The sequence below is a fragment of the Macaca mulatta genome, chromosome 20 (genome assembly GCF_049350105.2).
Source record: "Macaca mulatta isolate MMU2019108-1 chromosome 20, T2T-MMU8v2.0, whole genome shotgun sequence".
Lineage (NCBI taxonomy): Eukaryota > Metazoa > Chordata > Mammalia > Primates > Cercopithecidae > Macaca > Macaca mulatta.
The window spans coordinates 45,479,497-45,488,568 of NC_133425.1; the positions used below are offsets into that span (position 1 = coordinate 45,479,497).

Sequence of the window (9,072 nt, forward strand, 5' to 3'; positions counted from 1 at the left end):
TCCCAGCTACTCGGGAGGCTGAGGCAAGAGAATCTCTTGAACTTGGGAGGAAGAGGTTGCAGTGAGCCGAGATCACGCCATTGGACTCTAGCCTGGGCAACAAGAGTAAAACTGTCTCAAAGAAAAGGAAAAAAAAAATCTTTTTTAATGTCAAATGAATAGGACTTAGCAGAGGGCAGGAGAAGCAATTAAGCATAAAGCCTACCACCAGCACCACTTTTTCCATCATATGGATTTAGCCTGTTACAGAAATAAAAGTTCCATGATCACCAATATTTGGGAACTACTACATCTTCCTTCTGGAGATTGCTCATGCTGTAAAGCATATTAAAAGCTCCATGTTGGCTGGACATGATGGCTCACGCCTGTAATCCCGCTGCTTGGGAAGCCAAGGCAGGCAGATCGTTTGAACTCCAGAGACCGGGGCTGCAGTGAGCTATGATTGCACCACTGTATTCCCGCCTGAGCGACAGCGTGACACTCTGCCCCAAATGAATGAATGAATGAATGAATGAATGAATGAATGTCCCGAGTGGCCCTGCAGTAGATAAACCTGTTAAACTGCCTGCTTTTCTGCCATTTCACCAAAGACTTGTTCACATTCTTTGGGGGATGGAGGGTGTTTGTTGTGGTTTCTGTCTGTACAGTTCCTCTTCTTTAATTGGAGAAGAGGCATGCAAATGTATTGAACATCCCACAGAGAGAATCACAGAGTGGTTGCCCTGCCCAGCTCCCTCTGAGCACCCGTGCTAGATTTGGGGAATGCTGGCTATGTCAGTTCATCCTCTCTCAGGACAACCCAGAAAACTCTGGACTCCTGCATTTGGGACCCAGGCATGGGTGGAGGTGGTAAAGCTGTGTTTCCATGGCAGAGTACTCATTGGCGCTCAGTGTAGGTGGCATCAGTTTCCTCATCCGACCAGTTCCGTAAGATGGGTTTGGGCATTTTTTTCTTCTGGAACTTTAGCCTTGAGCCAGTCTCTCTAGACCACTCCAAAACCCTGAAATACCCAATATCCTTTAAATAATTGGTTTTCAGTTTACTCAAAGTCAGTTTCTCTTGCTTGCCTGACTGCTAGAGTAGTACACAGCAGTTGTGTTCCAGGAGCATGCTGTGGAGAGTTGAACTAATGGATGAGAGTGCTTCCATCAAGCCTCAAGCCATCTGGCAGGTGAGAGAGCTCAGGGCCATGTGCAGTGGAAGGATCCAGACTTGGCAGATCAACGTGGATTACAGTTCCATTTCCTCCATTAGCCAGTGTGGCAAGTGACTTATTCTCTCTGAACCTTAATTTCATTTAGGCCTATTAGATAGCTATCTTGCAGAATAGCTAGAAGGATGAAATGAAATAATGTATGTAAAAGATAACTTTCCAGCTTTTTTTTTTTTTTACCACAAACTAATTTTTGAGTCGCTATTCTGAGTCCTTGTTATAGGTGTACCTTGAGTACCCAAGAGTGCTGGCATCTATGGAAGATGCTCAATTGTTGTTGAACAAATGGATGAATCTTGACTTTGGTATTGAAATTGAGTTTGTACATAAATACATAAATACACTAAAATATAAATTTTATTTCTTTTTGCAGTTGGGGTCTTGCTCTGTCACCCAGGCTGGCATGCAGTGACACAATCATGGCTTACTGCAGCCTCCAACTCCTGGGTTCAAGCAATCCTCACACCTCAGCCTCCCAAAGTGCTGAGATTACAGGCTCTTACCATTCCTAGCTAACTTTTTGATTTTTTGTAGCAACATAGTCTCACTGTGTTGCCTAGGCTGGTCTCGAACTCCGGAGCTCAAGTCATTGTCCCGCTTCAGTCTCAGATTTGTAATTTAAATAACAGTAGGGAAACTAAAATCACTAAGTCTACTGTAAGTTCATTAAGTAAATTTAAAAAGAAATATATCCTTGCTAGAAGATGAGTTTTAAATTCTGTCTCCTACAATTATCAGATTTTTTTTTTCCTGATCTACCCTGAAAACCATTTAAAAACAAATTATTCTGAAACGTTTTAAACACATGTAAACATAGACAGAGTGATATAATGAACCCCCATCACCCAACTTGAGCAATTATCAACACATAGCCAATCTTGTTTCTTATACAGGTTAAGAATCCTTTATCCAAAATGCTTAGGACAAGAAGTGTTTCAGATTTCAGATTTTGAAATATCTGCTTTATGTTTACAGGTGGAGCATTCCAACTCCAAAACTCTCTCATCTGAATGCTGCAAAACAAGCATTTCCTTTAAGTGTTGGGTTAGCACTCAAAACATTTGGGGCTGGGCATGGTGGCTCATGCCTGTAATCCCAGCACTTTGGGAGGCTGAGGCAAGTGGATGGCCTGAGGTCAGGAGTTCAAGACCAGCCTGGTCAACATGGTGAAACCCCATCTCTACTAAAAATACAAAAATTAGCGGGGCATGGTGGAAGGTGCCTGTAATCCCAGCTACTTGGGAGGCTGAGGAAGGAGAATCGCTTGAACCTGGGAGGCGAAGCTTGCAGTGAGCTGAGATGCGCCACTGCACTCCAGCCCGGGCGACAGAGTGAGGCTCTGTCTCAAAAAAAAAAAAAAAGTTTTGCATTTTGGAGCTTTTCAGATTTTTGATCTTCAGTTTTGAGATGCTCAGCCTACCCTATTTCAACTTGCTCCCTCACCCCCACAAAGGATTATTTTGAAGTAAATCACAGACATCACTTGATATAGAAATATTCCAGTAACTATCTCCAAAACTTAAGAAAAATTTTACATATAACCACAATACTGTATCATACCTGAAACGCTAATGACTTTGTAGCAATTTTATACCAAATATTCTGCTTAAACTCCTCCAGCTGTCTCATAAACGTATCCTTTAGAGTTGGGTTATTTGAATTGAGATCCAGAAAAGGATACTTGAATAGTAGCAGTTTCACAACCTAGGACCTAGGCTTCTGAAATCCCTGTTTCTGAATTCTATCTGATTACATATGTGACCTCAATTTATGCATATGGAATACATTTTCAAATAAATGACATACGGTTAATGGATGGATGGGTACAGAAATTTTTTTTTAAAAGGAGAGAGATAACAAAATGACGTACAGTGACTTCCGCTGAGAGCTTCCACAATAAACCAGCAGCATTATCACGGTGAACATCACTACCATCTCTTCACGTGCTAACAGCCACACGGGAAATGGGACTCCAGCACGCAAGCCACAACGCATCCTTAGAGAGAGAGCACCCAGGCCGGGCGCGGTGGCTCACGCCTGTAATCCCAGCACTATGGGAGGCCGAGTTGGCGGATCATGAGGTCAGGAGATCGAGACCATCCTGGCTAACACGGTGAAACCCCGTCTCTACTAAGAAAATACAAAAAACTAGCCGGGCGAGGTGGCGGGCGCCTGTAGTCCCAGCTACTCGGGAGGCTGAGGCAGGAGAATGGCGGGAACCCGGGAGGCGGAGCTTGCAGTGAGCTGAGATCCGGCCACTGCACTCCAGCCCGGGCTACAGAGCGAGACTCTGTCTCAAAAAAAAAAAAAAAAAAATAGTGACTGGCTGGGCACAGCGGCTCACGCCTGTAATCCCAGCATTTTGGGAGGCCAAGGCAGGAGAATCGCTTGAGCCCAGGAGTTCCAGACCAGCCTGGGCAATGTGGTGAGACCCCATTTCTACAAAAAATTAAAAAAATTAGCTGAGTGTTGTGGCGCATGTCTGTAGTCCCAGCTACTCAAGAGACTGAGGCCGGAAGATTGAGTCCAGGAAACTGCAGTGAACTGTGGACAACAGACTGAGACCTGCTCTCAAAAAAAATAAAATAAATAAAATAAATAATAAATAAATACTGACCATCAGCAAGAAGCTCACTCTCCAAATAGGGAGTGCAACCCATTAAAATTAACAGTGAATTTGGAGGCTGGGCACTGTGGCTTATCCCAAATCCCAGTACTTTGGGAGGCTAAGGCAGGCAAATCACCTGAGGTCAGGAGTTCAAGACCAGCTTCGTCAACATGGTGAAACCCCAGATTTACTAAAAATACAAAACTCAGCTGGGCGTGGTGGTAGATGCCTGTAATCTCAGCTGCTCGGGAGGCTGAGGCAGGATAATTGCTTGAACTCGGGAGGCAGAGGTTGCAGTGAGCCGAGATCACACCATTGCACTCCAGTCTGGGTGACAAGAGCGAAACTCAAAAAAAGAGAAAACAATGAATCTGGGGAACTGATCAAAACAGAGACAGCTCTGTGGGCTTTAAAAAAATCAGTTTGGACGGGCGCAGTGGCTCACGCCTGTAATCCCAGCATTTTGGGAGGCCGAGATGGGCGGATCACGAGGTCAGGAGATCGAGACCATCCTGGCTAACATGGTGAAACCCCGTCTCTACTAAAAATACAAAAAAATTAGGCCGGGCGCGGTGGCTCAAGCCTGTAATCCCAGCACTTTGGGAGGCCGAGACGGGCGGATCACGAGGTCAGGAGATCGAGACCATCCTGGTTAACACGGTGAAACCCCGTCTCTACTAAAAAATACAAAAAATTAGCCGGGCGCGGTGGTGGGCGCCTGTAGTCCCAGCTACTCGGGAGGCTGAGGCAGGAGAATGGCGGGAACCCGGGAGGCGGAGCTTGCAGTGAGCTGAGATCCGGCCACTGCACTCCAGCCCGGGCGACAGAGCGAGACTCTGTCTCAAAAAAAAAAAAAAAAAAAAATACAAAAAAATTAGCTGGGCATGGTGGCAGGCGCCTGTAGTCCCAGCTACTGGGGAGGCTGAGGCAGGAGAATGGCGTGAACCCAGGAGGCGGAGCTTGCAGTGAGCCGAGATGGCGCCACTGCACTCCAGCCTGGGCGACAGAGCAAGACCCCGTCTCAAAAAAAAAAAAAAAAAAAAAAAAAAAAGTCAACTTTAGGCCGGGCGCGGTGGCTCACGCCTGTAATCCCAGCATTTTGGGAGGCCGAGGCAGGTGGATCACAATCACGAGGTCAGGAGTTTGAGACCAGCCTGACCAACATGGTGAAACCCCGTCTTTACTAAAAATAGAAAAATTAGCGAGGCATAGTGGCACGCGCCTGTAATCCCAGCTACTCAAGAGACTGAGTCAGGAGAATCACTTGAACCCGGGAGGTGGAGGTTGCAGTGAGCGGAGATTGCACCACTGCACTCCAGCCTGGGTACAAAAACAAAAAAAAGAAAAAAAGAAAAAGAAAAAACAACTTTACATATAATGAAATGCATCCATTTAAGCTGTACAGCGTGAATTTTAGTAAATGTGGCCCCTGTGTAACAATCACCATGAGCAAGACGCAGAATATTGTTATCCTCTTAAACATTTCCTTTGCCAGGTCCCATCCCCAATTCCTGGCCTCAGGAAACTACTGTCCTGCTTCTATCACTGTAGATTTGTCTTTTCTAGAGTTTCATGCAAATGACATCATAGTATAATCATGCAGTACAATAATCCTGTCTCTGGCTTCTTTTGTTCAACATGCTTTTGATTTTCTTTTTTTTTTTTTTTTTTTGGTCAACGTGCTTTTGAGATTTTATCTATGTTAACACACATGTTGGCAATTTGCTCCTTTCTTTGTTTATCCATTTACGGGTCGATGGGCATTTGGGTTGTTTTCAGTTTGGGGCTATAATTCATAAAGGTTCTATGAATAATGATGTACAAGTCTGCATGGATACATCACTTTCCTTGGAAATACCATGGAGTCGAATTGCTGGGTCATGAGCTGCCTATGTATGTAGCTTTATCAAAAACCATCAAACTGACCAGGTGCAGTGGATCATGCCTGTAATCCCAGCACTTTGGGAGCCCAAGGCGGGAGATCACCTAAAGTCGGGAATTCCAGACCAGACACCACGCCCGGCTGTTTTGTTGACTTTTAAGTAAATAGAATGTCCTTGGCCAGTTGCAGTGGCTCATGCCCGTAATCCGAGCACTTTGAGAGGCCAAGGCGGGAGGATCGCTTGAGACCAGGAGTTTGAGACCAGCCTGGGCAGCACAGAGAGACCTCATCTCTACAAAAAATTTTTAAAAACATTAGCCAGGCATGGTGGTGTGCGCCTGTGGTCCCAGCTACTCAAGAGGCTGAGACGGAAGGATCGCTTGGGCCCAGGAGTTCGAGGCTGCCGTGAGTATGATGGCGCCACTGCTCTCCAGCCTGGGCGGCAGAGTGAGACCTTGTCTCAAAAACAAACAAACAAAAAAACCAAAAGGATATCTTAGCACACTGGAGCAAAAGAAGTTAATGCCGGTTTTGATCACAACCATGTAAGGTGTGTCACTTTCCAAAGTTCAGATGAGTTAGATGGGATTTAGGGTAATATGTATTAGGATTAAATCTTACCAAGCAGGGTGGTACTGAGGGTGTGGAAAGGGTGGGGTGAGGTGGCGAGGCTGCAAGAGGGCAACAAAACTCTCCTCCTGTCACCCCACAGTGTGGGACGGTGTGAATGTGGGGTGGGAGGGATGTCAGTCTTCTCTGAGGGGCGCAGGAGCAGGAGCTGTTGGGGTTGAGCAACTCGCAGCAGAGCATGCAGACCTGGTCCCTATGGCTCATTCACCACAGCAAGCACCTGGGCCCATGGTCACTGCGTGGTAGCTGGAGCTGCAGAGAGCAAAGCCAAACGGGAGGCTTACTTTTCTCACCTTGCCAGTGAGACCACCTGGGCAACATGGTGAAACCTTGTCTTTACTAAAATACAAAGCAAAAGGAAGGGGCCAGAGCTTACAAAAGATTTGCACCGGTCATAGCGGAGGCTTTTAAGCATGTTTCAAGTGATACTGATGAGAGTTGTAAGAAGCACATTGGAGGCCGGGCACGGTGGCTCACGCCTGTAATCCCAGCACTTTGGGAGGCCGAGGCAGGCAGATCCAAGGTCAGGAGATCGAGACCACGGTGAAATCCTGTCTCTACTAAAGATACAAAAAAATCAGCCGGCCGCGGTTGTGGGCGCCTGTAGTCCCAGCTACTCGGGAGGCTGAGGCAGGAGAATGGTGTGAACCCGGGAGGCAGAGCTTGCAGTGAGCCGAGATGGAGCCACTGCACTCCCGCCTGGGCAACACAGTGAGACTCTGTCTCACAAAAAAAAAAAAAAAAGAAGCACATTAGAAGACTGTTGTCTATTTGGGAAGAAAGGTCTGTTTGTGCAAATGATGTATTTAGAGGCCAGGCATAGTGGCTCACGCCTGTAATCTCAGCACTTTGGGAGGTCAAAGTGGGAGGATCACTCAAACTCAGAAATTTGACACCAGCTAGGACAACATAGATAGACTCCATCTCTAAAAAAATAGAAAAGAAAAAAAAAAGTCAGTTGGGCATGGTGGTGTGCTCCAGTGGTCCCAGCTACTCAGGAGGCTGAGGTGGGAGGATCAGTTGGGCCCAGGAGGTTGAGGCTTTGAGTCATGATCATACCACTGTACTCCAGCCTGGGCAACAGAGCAAGACTCTGTCTCAAAGAAACCACAAACAAGCAAACAAACAAGAAACAATGAAGTAATGTATTAGAGCAAATTAAACAAGCTCTGTGAGGCAATCAGAAGCCTACAAAGTAAATTTATAGACAGATAAAGATGAATGAAAATGAAAACTTTTCCTCTCTGGGATCTGCAAGTGAGCCACCACCACAGACTCTAAATCTCATGAGAGCATTATAAAATCTAGAAAATGCAGCCTTGGGTGATGCAGCAGTTCACTAGAGGATCGCTTTTTTGCCTGCTGTAGACCAAGAAGTATCTCTACTAGATAAAATAGCAAATAAAGAACCTGGAGAAAGGCTTTCTAAAGTGATGAATGCATGTATGTTGCCAGGAGATTACAATGGCAGAATGGCAGCAGAAATAGATGAGAGGAAGCAACTCACTCGAATGTTAGCAGATTTTCTTCATTGTCCAATGGAAGCCCTTGCAGAGAAAGCATAAATTGGAAGAATACAAGTGCAAGTGAGCCAGAGTTTCCCTGGTGTGCAAAGAATTCAGGTCCCTGATCCAGAGCCTGACAGACTAATCTCGATTACCCAATGTCACTGGCAGCCGCATGCACCTGCCCTTTGCAGGGACATCTACGGTGAAGATTAATGGACCAGGTTCTTTCCTGGTCCCAAGACTGCAAGAGGTGGAGACAGGTGGATAGTCCTGTAGTGGTATTTTTGCATATTTTTGAGAGAGAAACACTAGCACAAGAAATGACAATTAGTAAAAATGTTTAAAATGTTGGTTTGTTTACTATTTTCTTGGTAAGTTAGCATGAATTAGTTTTGGGGTGGTGGGGTTTTGAGACAGTGTCTCGTTCTGTCATCCAGGCTGGAGTACAGTGGCATGCACCTGACCTATGACTTTGTTTAAACAAAGTGATGGGCTGGGCCTGTAGTCCCAGCACTTTGAGAGGCCGAAGTGGGCGGATCACTTGAGGTCAGGAGTTAAAGACCAGCCTGGGCAACATGGCAAAACACCATCTCTACTAAAAATACAAAAATTTGCCGGGCATGGTGGCACATGCCTGTAGTCCCAGCTACTTGGGAAGCTGAGGAAGGAGAATCGCTTGAACCCAGGAGGTGGAGGTTGCAGTGAGCCGAGATGCACCATTGCACTCCAGCCTGGGCAACAGAGCAAGACTCTGCCTCAAAAAAAAAAAAAAAAAGATGATCTCTGTGTATTAATAAGCTCACAAATAGTGATTTTTTTTTTTTTTTTTTTTTTTTTGAGACGGAGTCTTGCTCTGTCGCCCAGGCTGGAGTGCAGTGGCCAGATCTCAGCTCACTGCAAGCTCCGCCTCCCGGGTTCCCGCCATTCTCCTGCCTCGGCCTCCCGAGTAGCTGGGACCACAGGCGCCGCCACCTCGCCCAGCTAATTTTTTGTGTTTTTAGTAGAGACGGGGTTTCGCCGTGTTAGCCAGGATGGTCTCGATCTCCTGACCTTGTGATCCGCCCGTCTCGGCCTCCCAAAGTGCTGGGATTACAGGCTTGAGCCACCGCGCCCGGCCCAATCGTGATTATTTTTAAAAGGTCTTTTGGTAATTTTTTTCTTATCCAGGGCCTTGTGAGAAATCTCATGTTTCTGTTTCTTCATATATTTTCAATTATGTTTCTTTATTTT

General features: G+C 46.0%; 1 pseudogene; it reads left to right on the plus strand.

The window, feature by feature from the left end:
• The first annotated feature begins 865 nt into the window (after positions 1–865).
• Positions 866–8,055, plus strand: LOC100427158 (regulation of nuclear pre-mRNA domain-containing protein 1A pseudogene; annotated as a pseudogene).
• The last annotated feature ends 1,017 nt before the right edge of the window (positions 8,056–9,072 follow it).